Raw genomic sequence first — 12,218 nt, 5'->3', positions numbered from 1 at the left:
ACTTGCTACTCAAAGTTTGGTCTGAGGAGCTGCAGCCTGGACATTGCCTGGACTCTTGTTAGTCATGTCAATTCTCATCCCAGGATAGTAATCACAGGCTGCATTTTAATGAGTCTCAGGTAAATTGTAAGCATATTCAAGATCGAGAAGCACTGGTGTAGGTACTATGGTCAGTCCAGTTGCTCAGTCATGTCCAACTCTGTGACCCCATGAACCACAGCACGCTATGTTAGATAAGTCATTTTTGTTTTAGCTTTTTAAATCTTTGTAAAAGTCCATCTGTTTTGGAAAAATTGCTCTAAAGAATCTTAAAAGGTACACTAAAAGCCCATCAAAAGAAATTATGTAGAAGCACTTCTGAATTAAGTTCCTTAAGAATGTTCAGGTTAAATGTTTTTAGGAGTTAGGAGTCAGTGTGGAGGCTATTCATGAAGAAGGATTAGTAAAGAAACATACCAGTATTAATCTCATAGCACATAAGGCATTGGTTGATGCTATAAGATGAAGGATGAATTTGAAGAGCACAGGTTTCACTGTCACCATGAAACCAGTCACTGGAGAAGAGGAGGCAGCTCTGCAGACAGAACAGAACCACCCAGGGACACCAGAATTATCTCTTGGTGCCAGTAATTGAACTGTGCCAGTCCACTTGGGATTGAGTGTGTGACTCAGAAGGATGGTGGCTCAGAGGAGGAAGATGCGTGCATGTTACATTCCTTGCTGGCTGAGTTATGGCCCAGGTTGCAGGAAACTGACTGAAGAGGGATAATGTATGGTGATTTTAAAGAACTCGTGTTTAAAATTGTCTTCTTACACCCTTGCCTGACTCGAAGGACATGAGCTTGAGCAAACTCCAGGAGATTGGGAAGGACAGGGAAGCCTGGTGTGCCGCAGGCTGAAGTAATGCCCCAACACTCCATTGGTATTACTGCAAATAGTATTTTTAACATTCTTACCCATACATCTGTATGCATGCTATATAATGTTACTATTTCAAAGCTTAATTTCCAGGAGTAGGTTTTTGGCGATTGGTCTTTTCTAAGTATTTACATTGCCAAATTGCCTTCTGAAGAGATTTTACCAAGTTCATACTCCCATCAGCAGGATGTGAATGTTTATTTTGCTTGATCCTTACTGATATGGGACTTGTAAGAAGTCTTAGGCATTATTATAAGCAAAAAGACAGTATCTCATTTTCTGCATTTTAAATAGTTAACTTGCCACAGAAGCAGGCTCTTTCCCCAGGAGTTATTTGCTTGGTCTACTTAGTGTTTTGGCATTGCAGCCAGGAGGGAGGGGTTGTGCCCGGAGGAGGTTGCCTAGAGGTGTCCTTAGCCTGTTTCTTAATTGGTTAGTAAATGCAACTTTTTAGCTATTTGGAAACCATTCTCCAAAAGCTGATTCCTGACGTCTCTCTCTTACCATCAGCAGGGTTTCTCACGTGTCTAACGTATGCTTCTGCTCTAGCGTGGTATTCATCACTCCTTTATTCACTTGCAGCCCCACTAGGCAGTGAACCGTTCACTAGCAATAGCTGTCTCAGTTACCTCTGAATAACTGTAACCACCGCTGGGCTGGGCACATGCGAAGCATTCAATAAATGTTGCTTGGATGAATGAGGGTTTCTTGGATCAACTTCTGAGAAAATAAGAGTTGGCACTGGTAAGATAATAATCCCTTTAAAAAATTCCACTCCATACCTTTTGAGGATTCATCAACACATATAAAGTATGGACTATGAACCAGGAACCAAGTAAAATACTGGGATTAAACAGGAAGGAACAGTGCCTGTTCTGAAGTTTAGAGGGAAACTTAGAATTACAGTGTAATATAAGTTACAGTGCAGTGGGGGATGTAGACACAAGTGCTCAATAAAATAAGTAGGATAGTCAGGTGCTGTGGTTATAGGAGAAACACCTAACAAACTAGAGCACTGAGAAAGGTTTTCTATGAAAATAACCCACTGAGACTTGAAGAGGGAGGAAGAATCATCTAGCTTGTTGCCTAGAGAAATGCAGGCACTGAGATAATCTAGTGCAAAAAATCTGGGGAAATGCTAGAGAATCTCAAAGGGAGTACAGAGACGAGTCAAAATGATGAGAGCTCAGATTGCAAAGACAGAAGCCAGGTCTTGAAGGACTGCTGCCATTTTAGATGGGCTTCCCTGGTGATTCAGTAATAAAGAATCCGCCTTCTAATGCAGGAGGCACAGGAGATGGTTGGATCCCTGGGTTGGGAAGATCCCGTGGAGGAAGAAGCCAATTCCCTCCAGCATTCTTGCCTGGAAAATCCTATGGAGAGAAGAGACTGGTGGGCTGCAGTCCACGGGGTCACAACTGAGCATGCAGACACCTAACATGCCATCTTAGGGGTTTTGACTTTAGAAGTTGTGGACAAGAGTGTTTAGATGTTAAGAGATTTAAGGAAATGATTGATGTGATCAGACTTGCTTAGAAATATGGCTTAGCCTGGCAGTGTGAAGAATGAATTTACTGAAGAGATGGAAGTAGAAGTAGGGAGACAATTAAAAGGTTTTTAGTAATTTATGTGACAAGTGATAGTGACCTGAGCCAGTATAATGGGGAGATGGTGTAAAATTCTAGGGGTAAGAGAACAACCCAAATGATTGTTCTGGCTCAGACAGTTGGATGAATGGGAGTGACATTTGCTGAAGTAGTTGGAAGAAAAGTTGTTGAGGTCAGTTTATATAAACTGAGAGTTCAATATGCAGATAAAACCTATAGGTTGTTTCAGAGACTGAAGTGAAAGGTCTCAGCTGGAGATACAGCCTTGAGTCTGAACATTCATAGCATTTAGAAGAAATGTAGGAAAGAACTTCCATCTTTCAATAATTCCTGTGTGACCAACTCAGAAATAATTATGGATTCTGGAAAAATATTGGATATAGTGATCTGAAGGCATTGGAGAGCAACCAATAGCAGGCAGAAACTGCTATACTGAGGAGTTGACAATGAGAAGAAGGGAACACTGAATTTCCTGCTTTATAGCTTTTTGCCTGTGTGCAGGCTTCAGTTGATTTCATGGTGGGCAACTCAAACTTAGTTTTAAAAATATTTATATATCTGATTCAACTATGTATGTGCAAGGCTGATGAGGGCAGCCCTTGTATTATGAAAACAGCCATGGATAATATGCAAACTGTACACATATTCCTATACAACTTGTTATATTCCTATACAACTTGATAAAACAGACTACCTCCCAGATCTGACTAGCGGCTCATAGCTTGCCAACCCCTGATACACATAAAGAAGTAGGAAAATTTGACCTGTACTTGAGAAATGTCGACAGCATGTCAACCAGAGGAGGACTGGCAGTTCTTTGAGATGTAGATTCATGTTCATTGATGAACTGTTTATTCCCCACTCATTTTGGTGTTCTTGCTTGCACTGATCTCAGCACCTGTGGACTGGGCTCTTGGCCACTCCTCCCCAGGGCCCTCAGCACACACAGGGGAGAACTCAGTGTTCTTTCAGCCCCTGAACATAAAGCTCCAAACTTTACTTTCATTCATAAGTTTAGCAAATAATAGATTATTTGCAGCGTGCCTACATGATGGTACGTGTGGAGGTAGATGAAAAGTAAGACCCCTGTGTTCCTGGAGTTTATGCTAGTGAGAGTGAAGCTTTCCATCCACTTTCCGTCTTCACCTGACGCTTTTAGTTGGGCACACCGTGCGTTCTGTTTTGGCTTTGATCTTGGCTTCCTTCCAGATGTGTTGTCTTTGGTTTAGTGCATCTCCAAGGACTCTTGGAGCAAATTCTTGTCCCATCTGACTGGACCCTGAAAAGAATCGCTGTGTTCACCCAGTGGGTAGCCTCTGCCTTATATTTTGTCTGGACTCACTTGGAAACCAGGACCTGGATAGTGGATATGATGCATAAAACTCAACCATAATGGGGAATTAGGAATTATCTATAGAATAAAATATTTAAAAATACTCTTTGAGGTGCTTGAGAAAGAAGTACCATCTTAAAACTTTGAAATGATTTCCGCTAAGATTCCAAGATAGGACAATCTCTGAAATATTAAAAGGTTGAAAATTATATGCAAGGAAGATTTTCTATCTTTTTAGGAATTGTCACATTCCTGAGGAGACATTTTAATGGTAAGAAATATAACATGACATTTCTCTTTGAATCTTGACATAACAAAATGTTACTAATTTGACTTTGAACAAGTCTGTGGTTCAAATTACATGAAGACAGTAATCAATTATTGATGGACATCTAGCAACCATTGGTAATTTTTCTTGTCATTGGAAAAAATTATGTGGCCAGTCTACAAAAGAAGAGCTTAACATGTGAGTTAATAATATTAATATATCAAGTATTGAAATTATTTTCCTATAATAAAATTAAATTTACTTGGTACTTTTTGTTACTGTCTGTTTAAGAGTTGGTAGAGCTTTTGGTATTTCTTACATTTTCCTTTTTTATTATAACAATAGAGCTTAATTTTCTAAATATTCATAAAAATTACTTAAATTGCAAGCAAAATATGACTACATTTGAATTTGTTTAAACATGTATTTCAAATTTGGTAAAACATGAGTGTAATACATTCCTTTTTGTAGTTTTAACTATTTGAAGCAATTCTTATCTAAGTAATAAAAAGACAAATGACCCAACCAGAAAGTGTGCAAAAGATCTGAATAGACATTTTTCTATTAAACAGTTTACAAATGGCCAGTAAACAAATGAAAAATGTTCCGCATCACTAGTCATTAAGGATAAATCAAAAAGGCAGTGGGTATCACTTTCCACCTACTGGGATGGCTACAGAAAAAAGGCAGACAATAACAAGTGTTAGTGAGGATGTAGTTGGAACCCTCATAATGTTGCTGGTATGAATTTAAAATGATACAGTTGCTTTGGAAAACACTTTGGCAGTTCCTTAAAAAGTTCAACATAGAGTTACCATATGACTCAGCAATTTTACTGCTCAGTATATACCCAAGAGAAGTAAAAACATGTCTACACAAAAACTTGTGCATAAATGTTCGTTTCAGCATTTCCATAATAGATGAAAAGTGGAAACAACCCAAATGTCCATCAACTGGTAGATGGATGAATCAAATGTGGTATGAGTGTACAAAGGAGCAATTTTCAGCCATTAAACGGGAAGTACAGATGCATGCTGTAACATGGATGAACCTTGCAAACATGCTAAATGAAATAAGCCAGATACGAAAGACCATATATGTATGATTCCATTTATATGAAGTGTTCAAAACAGGCAAATCCACTGAGACAGAAGAGTGGTTCCCAGGGCTTGGGATGGAGGAAGAGTGAGTGACTGCTAATGGGCATAGGGTTTCTTTGGGATGTGAAAAAATGTTCTACAATAGAGAATTTTGTGAATATACCAAAAATTATTGAATTACAGAAGGAAAAATGTATAGTTTATGTGAATGACATCACAATTGAAAATGCGAGAATAAAAGGACTGTATGCATGAGTTATTCAAAAATTTACTCTCTCCTAATTGGACTATGGGGATTTCCTTTGAATCTCTCACACCAAACCACTGGTGCTAGCAAGTGGTAGGATTTTGTGTTTTTTTTTCTTTTTTTGGAGCAGTTCAACAAGTGAACTAAGTACATATGTCATCCTAAATTGTATTCTTTTGACTCATGTCCCAGGAGTGATGAAATGTATCTCTGTGTCTCATTTCCTGCTAATGATGTGGCTGGTGGTTCCACTGCTTCCCTTCCTGGAATGATTTTTGCCATCAGCCACTTAGCAAATATTATCCACTTACTCAAGTGATGTGATGAGCAGTCTGGTCATAATTGTTTCCACGCTTTATTGATGGGTATTTTCAGATTTCTTATAGGATGCTATGATAACATGGATGAAGACATGAGGTGGATTGTGTCTGTGATGAAATAATCTGATGACTTTTACCAGGCCCCTTGTGGGTTAAGGCAGCATGGGAGGTGAAAGAGAAGCTATGAGTGGGTGAGAAAAGCAAGGGCTGGACTGGCCAAGGTACAAAGGGAAAATCATCCTGTCCTCAGCTTGGAAAGAACCTGATATTTAGGTTTCTCTGCTGCTTTTAATGTGATAGGGCATTTGGCACAGCTCACATCAAGAAAGAATTTAGTTATCCCGATAAATTGTTTGTCCAGAGAGAATGAACACTGCTGGCAGTTACTGCTAAGATACATGAAGGCATCTGGTCGTGATTTGCCCTAGTTTGTCTAGCAGCCACCTGTTGAAGCTCTCAAATCTGGATTCGGACTCCAGCTCCACATCTTAGAAAGCCTTGCACCATGGGCAGCTTTCTGAGAAACATTCACTTTTCCCTTTGAAAAGGTGGTTCAAGGTATTGACCACCAGAATTAAGTTAGACTGATGGCAGTATGCCCTCTGTAAGTGGTGACAATTATTGTATCTTCTTTATTAGCATCATGGGTTTTATTTTCTAGTTTTTGTTCAGAGTCTAAATTTCTTTAGATGAGGCTTAATTTTTAAGAAAATGTGGGCTTATGTGCTTGTATTAATTTAAATCACAGTTCTAGCATTATCTGTTTAACCTCTCATCGTGTAAATAAATTTGACTGAAATCTCACAATTAGTTGTATACAAGTTTAAAAAATGAAACTTTCAATCCACATCAAATAAAAATCACTTCTGCCCTCTTTAGATAAATCAGTAATTCCCTTTGTGAGCATATAGTTACAGAATACCTTTTAGTTTTAATGGATCATTCTGTATTATTAAACTCATTGATGAATTAAGAGCTGGAAGGACCCTTGGGAGGGTCTGAGCTCAGTGATTACAAGGGGGGAAAAATGGTTGCGGAGAAGGCAATGGCAAGCCACTCCAGTACTCTTGCCTAGAAAATCCCTTGGATAGAGGAGCCTGGTAGGCTGCAGTCCATGGGGTCGAGAAGAGTCGGACACGACTTCACTTTCACTTTCACTTTTCACACATTGGAGAAGGAAATGGCAACCCACTCTAGTGTTCCTGCCTGGAGAATCCCAGGGACGGGGAAGCCTGGTGGGCTGCCGTCTATGGGGTCACACGGAGTCGGACACGACTGAAGTGACTTAGCAGTAGCAGTAGTAGAGAGGTTTAGTGACTTATCGACAGGCAAACAGCTGCCTTGTGATGTGGACAAAACCAGATAACACTGCCCATCCTTCTCAGTCAGTGCTCATTCCAAGGTACCAATTCCTGTTTTAAGTAAAAGATGAAGAGTGATGCTGGTCACTTGCCTTTCAGGTCTGACCTAGTATTATCCCTTCAGTTACCTGTTTGAGCTCACCAAGTTCAATCAATATATATCTTCCATCTTTCACAGCCTCCCAACCCATCCTAGCCCATCAACCTTACAGCACTCAGGCTGTATTCTGACCTCAAGTTTAAAAGGCATCACAGAGCCATCAGTGGTAATTAACAGCCTCCCACGTTGTATTCCCAGTTTTATGAACAATTACAGAGCTGGGTGAAATTATTTCCTGGGTGAAAATACTCAGTACCGTGTTTCTGTGGCTTTTGTTGAGAAGTGTTTGGTGAAAATATTAGTCCTACCCCCTGCTCCAAGACTTTGGTCACCTGATGTGAAGAGCTTACTCATTGGAAAAGACTGTGATGCTGGGAAAGACTGAGAGCAGGAGGAGAAGCGGGCAACAGAGCATGAGATGGTTGGATGGTGTCACTGACTGAATGAACATGAGTTTGAGCAAACTCCGGGAGATAGTGGACAGGGAAGCCTGATGTGCTACAGTCTGTGTGGTTGCAAAGAGTCAGACATGACTTAGTGACTGAATAACAAAAACAGCTGGCTCCTGGTGGTTAATGATGTGTTCCACATACCTGTTATGTTCCCCTCAGTGGCTCTTAGTTTCTAATTGTTTTTTCTGTGTCAAAAGGAATATCCACGAACACCCTTCTTGATAAATAGTCAAAATAGCCATTTTGAAGATCGTGGGTCCCAGGCAATTAGGCTTATCTCTTTGATCTTGCCTTGATATATTCCAAGATTGTGAAAATGTTAGTTGCTCAGTCATGTCCAACTCTTTGTGACCCCATGGACACATGCTCACCAGTCTCCTCTGTCCATGGAATTCTCCAGGCAAGAATACTGGGTTAGGTAGCCATTCCTTTCTCGAGGGGATCTTCCCAACCCAGGGATCAACCCTGGGTCTCCTGCTTTGCAGGCAGATTCTTTACCATCTGAACCACCTTGAGAGGCTGGTGATTAAACTGAGCAAAGGCCCTACCCCCTGGGGCTAGGGTGAGGGGAGCTGGGTGCAGCATGGTCCTCAAGTGGGAGGCATCCAGGGTAAGTCTTCCCTAGGGAAGCTGTTTCTGGCCTGTTGGAAACCCACTGAGACACTTAGATGGTGGATGTTATGGAGTATCCACATAGATTGGACACTTCAGGTACCTCATTCCCAAGGCTTTTTCTTGTCCAGCTATGGGGCCTATGTGTTTTTTGTTGGTTGCTCATTTTTGCTTGTATCTAATTACTACACTTCTTTGTAACAGGCAACAAAAAGGACTTTAGCATGATTTTATATTAGCGTGAATTAAAAAAGGAATACTTACTTCCAAGTTGACTTTAACCTTTGAGTTTCCATCATCTTCTCTGGTGACCTCCCAGAAGCAAGGTCACCTGGGCATCCCTTATGAAAATCAGTAATTTAATTGTGTTGTATTGTTATTATGGAGCTTTCCTTTCCCTGGTGTTTAGATGATTTGCTTTTTAAAAAAGCGTTCCAATTTAAAATCTTTCTGAAAAAAGTGAAAGTCGCTCAGTCGTGTCTGACTCTTTGCAACGTCATGGACTATACATTCCATGGAATTCTCCAGGCCAGAATACTGGAGTGGGTAGCCTATTCCTTCTCCAGCAGATCTTTCCAACCCAGGAATCAGACTGGGGTCTCCTGCATTGCAGGTGGATTCTTTACCAACTGAGTTATCGGGAAAGCCCAAAATCTTTCTAGAAAATACATTTGTGCTTTTGGTTTTCAGCTTTGCTCCTTTATTTTGTGAGTTTTCTGTGAAGAATGTCTTTGGCCAGAAGCTTAAGGGCACGGCTGAATTGCATACTTAGTGAGAAGGAAAGTGTTGATCTGGGTCTGACCCTCATGCCTCATGTGAGACACTGTTTGATGCCCATCATCACTGGCCTTGTAAATGGCTTTAAATGTATTCTTGGGGATGTGACCACCTGCTGTCATCCTCTGAAAAGAGGGTGAGGTCATTCGTTCACATATTAACTGAGGACTTACACTGTGAAAGGACCTGGGACTTCAAAACCCATGGTTCCTGCCTTCATAGAACTTCAAGGTCTTGTAAACAAGCATGTGCATGATTGTGTTGGTGTTCCAGTGGGATCCTGTAAAAGGCAGCTGCTCGCACAGGTGAGGGAGTAAGTGACTCCGTGAATGATGCAGAGAAAGGCATAAAAAGCCTCCAGAGCTTTGTTTCTTTAAGTGGGTGTTTACTGAGGTTGTGCCCGGTGTTTTTGCAGGCACCAGGCACACAGCACTGTGTGAGTAGATAGGCAGGTAGGACTCAGCTGTCACACGGGGAGAGAGAAAAACAATAAATAAGGGCCAACGGAGAAGCAAAATTGCCTTGTTTATAAACTGTACCCTAAGAGTTACTTCAGATTGAGTGATCAGAGAAGGTCACTCTGTGGAGGTGAGGTTTAATTTTAGGCCTGAAAGTTAAGCAGGAATCAATCATGCAAAGATTTGGAAAACTTTTCTCCAGGCATAGAAGACAGGACAAAAGTGTGCAAACTGGCACATGTTTTATGTGTTTGACAAATGGAAAGAAAGCGAGTGTGGCAAGTGGGTGAGGCTAACGAAAGGGGATCAGGGATCAATCAGGCAGAGCCTGTGGGCTGGAGTAAGGGATTAAAACAAATTCAGAGCATGAAGGGAGCCACTGGTGGATTGTCAGCTCTGGCATGATGTGGTCCGAACCCTAGCTGCAGCGTGCAAAACAGAATTTACTGGTGATAAGGGTGAAACGTGGAGAGTAATAGGGAGTTTACACCAGTAGTTCAGAAAAGAGACAGTGGCTTGTCCCAAGGTTGATAGTGCTGGAGAAAGAATTGGATGTTGTTGACAGAGGAATGGAATTCCCCAAGTACACAAGGTGAACACAGGACAATCCAGGCGCAGGGGTGAGTATGGAGAGATCATAATCTTCATAGTCTGGCTGAGGATGAGCAAATGGGGTTGCCAGAGAGAAGCTGGAAAGGAGAGCATTGGGGGTCTCAAACTGGGTGCCATTTTGATCTAGACATTTCCTTTGCAGCTTATTTTTGCTTTGCCGACAAAGGTCCATATAGTTAAAGCTATGGTTTTTCCAGTAGTCATGTATGGATGTGAGAGTTGGACCATAAAGAAAGCTGAGCACCAAAGAATTGATGTTTTCAAACTGGTGTTGGAGAAGACTCTTGAGAGTCCCTTAGACTGCAAGGAGATCTAACCGGTCCAACCTAAAGGAAATCAGTCCTGAATATTCATTGAAAGGACTGATGCTGAAGCTGAAGCTCTAATATTTTGGCCACCTGATGTGAAGAACTAACTCCCTGGAAAAGACCCTGATGCTGGGAAAGATCAAGAGCAGGAGAAGGGGATGACAGAGGATGAGATGGTTGGATGGCATTACTGACTCAATGAACATGAATTTCAGCAAACTCCGGGAGATAGTGAAGGGCAAGGAAGCTTGGTGTGCTGCAGTCCACAGGGTTGCAAAGAGTTGGACACAACTGAGTGATATTTATTTTTTAAGCTTTTTATTTGGAGAAAGTTGTAGGTTCACACATACTTATAAGAAGTAATATGGAGAGGTCCTAGCAGCCTTCACCAGTTTTCTGCAACGGGAACATCTTGCATAGCTACATAGTACAGAATTGCATCTGAGAAACTAACATGACATTGGCTGTGTTTGGGTTTCACCAGTTTTACGGGCACTTACTTGCATGCACTTATTTCTGTGCTTTGTTATTGCATGGGTAGGTGTGTATGACCACAGCAGTGAAGATGACAATCCTGTCACCAGGACCCCTCACGTCACTCTTTTACAGTCACACTCACTCCCTTCCCACTCTTCCTCTCTGACTTATGCTGCTGCTGCTGCTGCTAAGTTGCTTCAGTCATGTCCGACTCTGTGTGACCCCATAGACAGCAGCCTATAAGGCTCCCCCGTCCCTGGGATTTTCCAGGCAAGAGTACTGGAGTGGGTTACCATTGCCTTCTCCACTCTGACTCCTAGTAACCACTAATCTGTTCTCCATTGCTGTACTTTTCTTATCTCAATAATGTTATATGGCAGGTTCCTGCTAGCCAGCTTGGTGCTCCATAATGACCTTGTTGGGTGGAATGGGGGTGTAGGAGGGAGGTGCAAAAGGGAAGGGATATATGTATATAGCTGAATCACTTTGTTGTACAGCAGAAACTAACACAACATTGTAGAGCAATTATACTCCAATAAAAAGAATGTTATATAAATGGCATTATACAGTATATATCCTTTTGAGCTAGGCTTTTGCATACAGCATTATTCCATTGAGATCATCCAAGTTTTACATGTATCAATCTCCTTTATGGCTGAGTGCTATTCTGGGGATGGATATATCGTTACCATAGCTTGTTTAACCCTTCACTTGTTGAAAGACTTTTGAGCTTTTTTCAGTTTGGGGTTATTATGAATAAAGCTACCATAAACGTGTATGTATAGGTTTTTTTTTTTTTTTTGGTGAGCCTTAAGTTTTCATTTCTCTGTACTACATGTCTGAGAGTACAATTGCTGAATTGTATTGTAAACATATATTTGGTTTTGTAACATATACTTTTCCAGAATACCTATACCACTTTATATAATTGCTAACAATGACTTGGTTTCTCTGCTTTGAACTGGTTTCCTTGCCAGCTTTGGGGTTGTCACTATTCTTTATTTTGGTCATTCTGGTAAGTATATCTCATTGCAGTTTTAATTTGAACTTATCTAAGAGAGTTCCAGAAAAACATCTATTTCTGCTTTATTGACTATGCCAAAGCCTTTGACTGTGTGGATCACGATAAACTGTGGAAAATTCTGAAAGAGATGGGAATACCAGACCACCTGACCTGCCTCTTGAGAAACCTATATGCAGGTCAGGAAGCAACAGTTAGAACTGGACATGGAACAACAGACTGGTTCCAAATAGGAAAAGGAGTAGGT

Source organism: Bison bison, unplaced genomic scaffold (assembly GCF_000754665.1).
Source record: "Bison bison bison isolate TAMUID 2011002044 unplaced genomic scaffold, Bison_UMD1.0 scf7180017864068, whole genome shotgun sequence".
Classification (NCBI taxonomy): Eukaryota; Metazoa; Chordata; class Mammalia; order Artiodactyla; family Bovidae; genus Bison; species Bison bison.
Note: the sequence above shows the minus strand (reverse complement) of the source record.